The sequence below is a fragment of the Suncus etruscus genome, chromosome 7, assembly GCF_024139225.1.
Source record: "Suncus etruscus isolate mSunEtr1 chromosome 7, mSunEtr1.pri.cur, whole genome shotgun sequence".
NCBI lineage: Eukaryota > Metazoa > Chordata > Mammalia > Eulipotyphla > Soricidae > Suncus > Suncus etruscus.
Window position 1 is genome coordinate 87857100 of NC_064854.1, and position 10578 is coordinate 87867677.

The 10578-nt window shown below is 38.0% G+C and overlaps 1 pseudogene; it reads left to right on the plus strand.

Annotated features, from left to right (window-relative positions):
* Nucleotides 1–5652: 5652 nt before the first annotated feature.
* Nucleotides 5653–6518, plus strand: LOC126013760 (39S ribosomal protein L48, mitochondrial-like; annotated as a pseudogene).
* The last annotated feature ends 4060 nt before the right edge of the window (nucleotides 6519–10578 follow it).

Below are 10578 nucleotides of genomic sequence, written 5' to 3' on the forward strand. Positions count from 1 at the left end.
CGATTTCCAGTTTTTGGAGGAATCTCCATATTGCTTTCCATAAAGGTTGAACTAGACGGCATTCCCACCAGCAGTGGATAAGAGTTCCTTTCTCTCCATATCCCAGCCAACACTGCTTGTTCTCATTCTTTGTGATGTGTGCCAATCTCTGTGGTGTGAGGTGCTACCTCATAGTTGTTTTGATTTGCATCTCCCTGATGATTAGTGATGTGGAGCATTTTTTCATGTGTCTTTCGGCCATTTGTATTTCTTCTTTGTCAAAGTGTTTGTCCATTTCTTCTCCCCATTTTTTGATGGGATTAGATATTTTTTTCTGGTAAAGTTCTGTCAGTGCCTTGTATATTTTGGAGATTAGCCCCTTATTTGATGGGTATTGGGTGAATAGTTTCTTCCACTCAGTGGGGTGCTCTTGTATTCTGGGCACTATTTTCTTTGAGGTGCAGAAGCTACTCAGCTTAATATATTTCTATCTGTTAATCTCTGCTTTCATTTGCTTGGAGAATGCAGTTTCCTCCTTGAAGATGCCTGTAGTCTCAATGTCCTGGAGTGTTTTGCCTAAGTGTTGTTCTATATATCTTATGGTTTCGGGTCTGATATCGAGGTCTTTCATCCTTTTGGATTTTACCTTCATACATGATGTTAGCTGGGGGTCTAAGTTCAATTTTTTGCAAGTGGCTATCCAGTTGTGCCAAAACCACTTGTTGAAGAGGCTTTCTTTGCTCCATTTAGGATTTCTTGCTCCTTTATCAAAAATTAGGTGATTGTATATCTGGGGAACATTCTCTGAGTATTTAAGCCTTTTCCACTGATTGGAGGGCCTGTCTTTATTTCAATACCATGCTGTTTTGATAACTATTGCTTTGTAGTAAAGTTTAAAATTGGGGAAAGTAATTCCTCCCATATTCCTTTTCCCAATGATTGCTTTAGCTATTCTAGGGTGTTTATTATTCCAAATGAATTTCAAAAGTGCCTGATCCACTTCTTTGAAGAATGTCATGGGTATCTTTAGAGGGATCGCATTAAATCTGTACAATGCTTTGGGGAGTATTGCCATTTCGATGATGTTAATCCTGCCAATCCATGAGCAGGGTATGTGCTTCCATTTCCGCATGTCCTCTTTTATTTCTTGGAGCATAGTTTTATAGTTTTCTTTGTATAGGTAGGTCCTTCACATTTTTAGTCAAGTTGATTCCAAGATATTTGACTTTGTGTGGCACTAATGTGAATGGGGTTGTTTTCTTAATGTCCATTTCTTCCCTATTATTATTGGTGTATAGAAAGGTCATTGATTTTTGTGTGTCAATTTTGTAACCTGCCACCTTGCTATATGAGTTTATTATTTCTAGAAGCTTTTTGGTTGAGTCTTTAAGGTTTTCTAAGTAGAGTATCATGTCATCTGCAAACAGCAAGAGCTTGATTTCTTCCTTTCCTATCTGGATTCACTTGATATCTTTTTCTTGCCTAATCGCTATAGCAAGGACTTCCATTGCTATGTTGAATAGGAGTGGTGAGAGAGGACAGCCTTGTCTTGTGCCAGAATTTAGAGGGAAGGCTTTTAGTTTTTCTCCATTGAGGATAAGATTTGCCATTGGCTTGTGGTAGATGGCCTTAACTATATTGAAAAAGGTTCCTTCCATTCCCATCTTGCTGAGAGTTTTGATCAAGAATGGGTGTTGGACATTATCAAATGCTTCTCTGAGTCTATTGATATGATCATGTGATTTTTATTTTTCTTGTTGTTGATGTTGTGTATTATGTTGATAGATTTACGGATGTTAAACCAGCCTTGCATTCCTGGGATGAAACCTACTTGATCGTAGTGGATGATTTTCTTAATGAGGCATTGAATCCTATTTGCCAGGATTTTGTTGAGGATCTTTGCATCTTTGTTCATCTGCTATATTGGTCTGTAATTTTCTTTTTTTGTAGCATCTCTGTCTGGTTTAGGTATCAAGGTGATGTTGGCTTCATAAAAGCTCTTTGGAAGTGTTCCTGTTTTTTTGATTTTATAAAAGAGTCTTGCCAGGATTGATAGTAGTTCCTCTTGAAAGCTTTGAAAGAATTCCTTAGTGAATCCATCTGGGTCTGCGCTTTTGTTTTTGGGCAGACATTTTATTACTGTCTTATTTTTCTCAATAGTGATGGGGGTGTTTAGATATGCTAAATCCTCTTCGTTCAACCATGGAAGATTATAAGAGTCCAAGAATTTATCCATTTCTTCCACGTTCTCATATTTAGTGGCATAAAGTTTCTCAAAGTAGTTTCTGATTACCCTTTGAATCTCTGCCATATCAGTAGTGATCTCTCCTTTTTCATTCCTAATACGAGTTATCAAGTTTCTCTCTCTCTTTCTTTGTTAGTTTTGCCAGTGGTCCATCAATCTTACTTATTTTTTCTAAGATCCAACTTCTGTCATTGATTTTTCGTATTGTTTTTCGGGTTTCCACTTCATTGATTTCTGCTCTCAGCTTTGTTATTTCCTTCTGTCTCCCTATTTTTGGTTCCTTTTGTTGAGCACTTTATAATTCTATGAGCTGTGTCATTAAGCTGTTCAGGTATGCCCCTTCTTCTTTCCTGATGTGTGCTTGCAAAGCTATAAATTTTCCTCTCAGTACCGCTTTTGCTGTGTCCCACAGGTTCTGATAGTTTGTGTCTCCATTGTCATTTGTTTTTAGGAAGGTTTTGATTTCTTCTTTGATTTCATCTCGGACCCACTGGTTATTCAGTACTAGGCTGTTTAACTTCCAAGTATTAAAATTTTTCTTCTGTGTCCCTTTGTAGTTTACATATAATTGTAGGGCCTTGTGGTCAGCGAAGGTAGCCTGTAAAATTTCTATCCTCTTGATATTATAGAGGTATATTTTATGTGCCAGCATGTAGTCTACCCTGGAGAATGTCCCATGTACATTAGAGAAGAATGTGTATCCAGGTTTCTGGGGGTGGAGTGTCCTGTATATATCTACTAGGCCTCTTTCTTCCATTTCTCTTTTCAGGTCTATTATATTCTTGTTGGGTTTCAGTCTGGTTGACCTATCAAGTGTTGACAATGCCGTGTTGAGGTCTCCCACAATTACTGTGTTGTTATTGATATTATTTTTCAGATTTGTCAACAATTGTATTAAATATTTTGCTGGCCCCTCATTCGGTGCATGTATGTTTAGGAGAGTGATTTCTTCCTGCTGTACATATCCCTTTTTAATACAAAATGTCCATCTTTGTCCCTTATAACTTTTTTGAGTATAAAGTTCGAATCATCTGATATTAGTATGGCCATTCCAGCTTTTTTATGGGTGTTGTTTGCTTGGATGATTTTCCTCCAGCCTTTTATTTTGAGTTGATGTTTGTTCTGACTATTCAGGTGCGTTTCTTGTAGGCAGCAGAAGGTTGGATTGAGTTTTTTGATCCATTTAGCCACTCTGTGTCTCTTAACTGGTGCATTTAGTCCATTGACATTGAGAGAAAGAATTGTCCTGGATTTTAGTGCCATCTTTATATCAAAGTTTGGTGTGTCTGTTGGTCAGTCTTGTCTTAAAGTAGGTCTTTCAGTTTTTCTCTTAAGACTGGTTTTGAGTCTGTGAAGTTTCTGAGCTTTTGTTTGTCTGTGAAACGATGTATTTTACCTTCAAACCTGAAAGTGAGTTTTGCTGGGTGCAGTGTTCTAGGCGAAGCATTTATTTCATTGAGTTTTGTCACTATGTCCCACCACTGCTTTCTGGCCTTGAGTGTTTCCGGTGACCGGTCTGCAGTAAATCTTAAGGATGTTCCCTTGAATGTAATTTCTCTTTTCGTTTGTTTGTTTGTGTGTTTGGTTGGTTGGTTTTTGGGCCACACCCGGTGGTGCTCGGGGTTACTACTGGCTTTCTGCTCAGAAATAGCTCCTGGAAGGCATGGGGGACTATATGGAACACCGGGATTCGAACCAACCACCTTTGATCCTGGATCAGCTGCATGCAAGGCAAACACCGCTGTGCTATCTCTGTGGGCCCTAATTCATCTTTTCAATCTTGCTGTTTTCAGAATTCTGTCTCTATCTGTGGGATTCATCATTGTGAGTCAGATGTGTCTTGGGGTGTTTTTTCTGGGGTCTCTTTTAATTAGTACTCTTCGGGCATGCAGGATTTGATTGCACGTATTCTTTAGCTCTGGTAGTTTCTCTTTAATGATGCTCTTGACCATTGATTCTTCCTGGAGATTTTTTCCCTGGGTCTCTGGGACTCCATTGATTCTTAAGTTGTTTCTGTTGAGCTTATCATAGACTTCTATTTTCATCTATTCTCATTCTTTGAGTAATTTTTCCATTGTTTGATCATTTGCTTTAAGGCTTTTTTTTCCCATCTCTTCTGCTGTATGGAGTTGTTATTCATCTCATCTTCCAGTGTACTAATTCTATCCTCAGCTGCTGTTAACCCATGGGAAAGCTCATCCATGTTTTTCTTCAGTTCATCTACTGAGTTTTTCAGACCTGTTATTTGACCTGAAATTTCAGTTTGGAGTTTTCTGATTTCTATCTTCATATTCTCTTGATTCTTATTAGTGTTCTCTTCTATACTTTCTTTGAGTTCTTTGAACATCTTCCATATTTTGACTATAAAATCTTTATCTGAGACACTGACTAGATGGTTGGCCATGTTCTGGTCATCTGAGTTGCCGTCTTCATTCTCTATGTCTGGTGCTGGCCTGCATTGTTTCCCTATTGTCACACTTGTATTGTGGGTTTTTCTATGTGTTGTGGTTGTATTCAATGGCGAAGCTACGCCGCTGCGCTCCTCCGGCTCCTCCCTTCTGGGCGTATCAACTCACCTCCAGGGAAGGCTCCAGGGAAGGCTAGCCATGTGCAGATGAAGCCACACACTGGATGAAATCAGGCTCTAGGGAAGGCTAGCCATGTGCAGATGAAGCCACACACAGGATGAAATCAGGCCAAGAATGCAGCACAGCACAGGAGACAGTCAGAGATAGGTGCTGTTGTCTGAGTTCCAGCAGAGTTCAGCGGTTTCCCCCTTTCCTGGTGTATCAACTCTCTCTTGGTTTTTAAGAGATGCAGGGTATTTCTATAAATGCATTATATTTTATTTATACCAAGTTGCATGATTTCACATTTTACTTTGTATCTACCATTTATAAGAGCTGGAGTAAATTCATCTCTATCTATTCCAATATTTTATCTGTAAATTTGGAAAGAATAGTATCTGCCTTATTATAAAAAGCCCATTCGTATTGGTGAAAAACTGAAAAGATTCCCACTGAGGTCTGTCACAAGGCAGGGGTGTTCATTATCTCCACTGTTATTCAATATAGTAATAGAATTCCTACCAAGAGAAAGAAATCAAAGGGATCCAAGTTGAAAAATAGAAAGTCAAACTATGGCAGATGAAACAATGATACACAATAAGGTCCCTAAAGGGTCTACCCCAAAGCTGCTAAAAACAATAAACAAAAACAATAAACAAAAAAAAGGAAAATGGTCAACTCTAAGTCAATAAAGAAAACTCAATGCCATTCATTTTTACACATAATGTCTCAAAGGAGAAAGAGATCAAATAATCTATCCCCCTCTTAAAATAGTGTCAAAAACCATTTACTACCAAGGAATTAACAAAAGAGCTGAGAAATGTATGTCATAAAAAATTAAAATACTTGGTCGAGCTTCATGTTGCACAGTTCCAGGCCACAGCACTAGAGCAGGATGAGCGGAGTGCTGGCAAAGGTGCTGTATCTGAGAAATGAAACAATTTGTAAGCAAGCCTTTTCCATCTTAAGGAACAGAACTGCTAGAGAAAATCTCATCTGTTCTGCAGGTGGCATTCTACTGAATACCAGTCAGCAGCACTGGTCAAAACCCACCCATGGCATTGGAAGATACAAGCACCTAATTCAACCATAAGAGCCTAAGAAGAAAAGAGTAAAAGTTGAAGTGAGACCCATTAATATGGGAACAGATTATGAATATGGTATGTTAAACATTCACCTGATTGCCTATGACGTGGCCTTGGCAGAGAGTTATGCCCAGTATATCCACAAACTCTGCAATCAACTCTCCATTGAAGTCGAGGAAAGCTATGTGATGCCCACTAAGACCATGGAGGTGCTGCATCTACAAGACCAAGGCAGCAAAATGTTCTTGGACTCAGTTCTTACCACCCATGAGCGAGTGGTTCAGATCAGTGGTCTGAGTGCTACATTTGCAGAGATTTTTTTTGGAAATAATTCAGAGCAATCTTCCAGAAGGAGTCAGATTGTCAGTGAAGGAGCACACTGAAGAAGACTTCAAGGGAAGGTTCAAATCTTGGCCAGAACTGGGGGAGCTCTTGGCTAAGTTCAACTAACTTGGTGCATATTCTTTCATGCCAGCACCACAGGTGATATCAAATGCCAACGAGTGTCCTGGATTGTCAGAGTTAAGCAGGAGACCCTGACCATCAATCAGATGGAGTGCTTGTCCATGTCACTATTATCCTTTGAACTAACCCCAAGAATCCTCTATTAATAAAAATTGGCTGATGATAAAAAAATTAAAACACTTAAGGAAGAGAATAAAGAAAATCTAAGCAAATGGAAAAACATTCCATGCTTGGGGATGGGAAAAATCAATGCTATCAAAATGACCATCTTACCTGAACTACTACATAGATTCAATGGAATCCCTATCCACATTCAGAGAGCATTCTTCAGGGACTTACAAGAGTCGGTAATAATGTTTGTGTGGAACCATAAAAGACCCCAGACAGCCAAAACTAAAGTGAAAAACAAAAAACTGGTAGCCATCTTACTTGAAGCTGAGAAACCCACTTGATCAAGCGGAGATCACAAAGCCATAGTTATCAAAACATTTGGTATTGGAGCAAAGACAGATGTTCGGAACAATGGGTCAGATTAGAATATTTAATGAAAAACCCTCAAGTATATGGTAAATTAGTCTTTGACAGTGTACCCAAAAACATGAAATTGAGTAAAGATAGACCCTTCAACAAATGGCATAGGGAAAACTGGATAACCACATTGCAAGTAATTAAAGCTGGATCCATACCTTACATATTATACAAAAGTCAATTAAATGTGGATCAATTACCTTGATATTAGACACTAATCTATAAAGTACACTGAATAAGACATAGGCAGAAAACTCTAAGATCTACACTGCAAAGAAGTGTTCGATGATAGGATGCCAATTCAAGGGCGATAGGATAAAATCTGAATAATTGGGACTACATCAAACTAAAAAGTTTCTGTATGGCAAAAAGAACCATGGACAAAAAATAAAAGACAGCTAACTGTGTGGGAGAAAATAATTTCATTCAACACATCAAAATAAATGATTGATATCTAGGACAAATTACATATGTTAAACCTGCAAAATCTAAAAATCCCATAATATAAATGGGGAGAAGAAATGAATTAACACCTCTCTGAGAAAGACCACCAAATGGCCAACAGACACAAGAGAAAGTGTTCATGATCAATTATCATTCAGGAAATCCAAATCAAGATGACAATGAGATATTTACTTTATACCAGTGAGGATGGGACATATAAAAATATTGGGGACATTCTGAGTTGGCAGGAATGTGGTCAAAAAGGAACTCCCTTCCACTGTTAGTCAGAATGCTGCCTGGTCCAAACCCTATGAAACAGTATGGAAGGTCATAGGTAAACTCAGAATCGAACTGTCATATGACCCAGCAATCTTTCTTGAGGTATCTTTCCCCAGAACAAAAATACTCAACCAAAAGAATGTATGCAGACTGTTTCATGTCAGAACTCAGTACAATAGCTAAGAGTTGGAATAAAATTAGATGTCCAACAACAGGAGAATGGATCATGAAAATATGGTACATATGTACAATGGAATACTACATAGCTATAAATAATGATGCAATCATGCAGTTCACTGCAACATGGATGGAACTGGAAGATAAATGTTAAATGATGTAAGGCAGAAGAAGGAGGATAAATACAAAATGATATCACATATGTGCTATTTTGAATAACTGCATAAATTAATGTAATGACTTAAATGAGAGAATACCTATGCCTCAGAATATAGTGAGAAGGAAAGAAATTGAATTGGGGAGGAGAAAGACATATGAAATGACAGGAGTTATGGGGTCTCATGTGCATTGTTGGTGTTAAGAAAAGACAGAACTGGAGCCAGAACTATAGCACATTAGTAGGGTATTTGCCTTGCACACGGCAACCCAAGGACGGACCCGTGTTCAACCCCCAGCATTCTATATAATCCCCTGAGCCTGCCAGGAGTGATTTCTGAGTGTAGAGTCAGGAGTAACCCCCGAGTGCCACTGGGTGTGACCCAAAAACAACAAAAAAAGAAAAGACAGAACTAAATAACCAAGCTGGAGTCAACAACAGTGAAATAATGAGACCCATTTTATTTATTTATTTATTTATTTATTTATTTATTTATTTATTTATTTATTTATTTATTTATTTATTTATTTTGGTTTGGGTTACACCCGGCAGTGCTCAGGGGTTATTCCTGGCTCTATGCTCAGAAATTGCCCCTGGCAGGCACAGGGGACCATATGGGATGCTGGGATTCGAACCACTGTCCTTTTGCATGAAAGACAAACAAACGCCTTACCTCCATGCTATCTCTCCGACCCCAATGAGACCCATTTTTTAACAACCAAACTTTAGGAGGTGCTTTTTATGATGGCAGAATGGGGAATGTGGTGATGGCATGGGAAGGACTCTAGGAATATTGGTTGAGGGAGGTTGACACTGGTGGTGGGACTATTCATGAAACTTCTTTTTTTGGTTTTGGGTCACACCAGGCAGCACTCAGGGGTTACTCCTGGCTCTTTACTCAAAAATATCTACTGGCAGGCATGGGGGACCATATGGGATGCCAGGATTTGAATCACCTTTGATCCTGGATTGTCTGCTTTGGTCCTGGGTTGGCTGCTTGCAAGGCAAATGCCTTACCACTCTGCTATCTCTCTGACCTCCTACTTAAAACATTTTATGTCTAAAATACAAGTAGAATAATTTGTAAATAACAATGATTTAAATTATAATTTTTATAAAAAGCTATTATGAAATGGGAACATATTATTTGAGGATCTTCTGACTGATTTTAAATGTTAGAAGATACTTGACCCATAAGGAAAGTCTTAAAATAGATCTGACAAAGGCGTGCTGGCCTTACTCTGTCTTTTGATCTCAGTGCTGGCTTCAGGGATGTATGTCTTTAAAGATTCAGGAAGTATAACACTTGTGATATGTGTGCATTTCTGTATACTAGAAATGCAGAAATCTCAGGTACTTCTGAGTGCTATATGCCTACCACACACACCAGTGCAAGGCACAGGACTGTGCACCAAAGGCCTTGGAATAAGAATGGGAAGCTCCACACTACTGCATAAGGGGAGGAAGATGGGGGGGGTGCACCTAGGACAGAGTGTTGGAAACCACAGGACAACGATGTTAAAAATCTGAATTTGAGATAGGAATATGACTTAGCTATAAAGCACTTACCTTTCAAGTATAAGGCCCTGGGTTCAATTTTTGGCACTGCCAAAAACCAAACCAAACAAAAAATAATTCTAGGTTATTCTTAATTTCTAAGGAATATATACAAATTTTCTCCATCTACACATCTATATATTCTTATTTATCCCACTAAAATGTACCATACATATTAGAATATCATTGCAGTTAATTTTCAGTTTTTGATGATTTTAATTATTGAACTGATTTTAGCTTTTATATGTCTCCACTTTAATCCCACACAGTTTTTTTTTTTTAATGGAATTGAAGTCTTTAACTTTTGGCAAAAATTTAGTTTAACTAAATCATTAAAGTAGCACAATATGCATCTTCATCTGACCCAGGGTCTCTGCAATTTTATACGAAGCATTTTATCTTGTCCTCCAGCAAGTCCCATAAGTAGGACTTAATGCACATTTTATTCACAAGGAAGCTAAGGCTCAAAGAGATAGAATAAACTGACTTATGAGAAACACTCCACCAAAATCTTTATTTCCAATAGTTGCAGCCATACTTCCAAATGACTTATTAAGTAATAAACCCCATTCTGTTGAACTTTTTCTATTCCTTTTATTGTCAAAATGAAAGACAATACCAGACAGCTCTCTCTCACTTGTCTGACCTACAAGAATACTACCTGATAAAAAAAATAGTATAGAAAATGAGAATGTTTGTTCTGAAATCTCAGGTACTAATTTCTAATGCCCAACCCCAGTGGCAGAGTAACTCTAATAATCAGGCAAGCCAAGTAAACTTTAAAAGTTCTGGCAAGAACTCTGAAATTAGACCCAGCTAGCATGTGTTCCTAAATATCAGACTAGATGCTATATTTAACCTGAAAAGCTCTTTACTGCACTGACAACTATAAATAGCCATTAGGGTCCAAGCAAGTGGCCTGACACATGGATTGCTTTCTAAAAACACAGATTAATTTTATTAGTTTTTATTATATTAAATTAAAATTTTAATTTAATTGAGAGCAATCACCCTGGATTCTGTTTGCATTCAGGAAGACTGTTGTGAGTAATTTTCAATTTTATGAATATTTGGGATTATCACATTCGTTGGGAG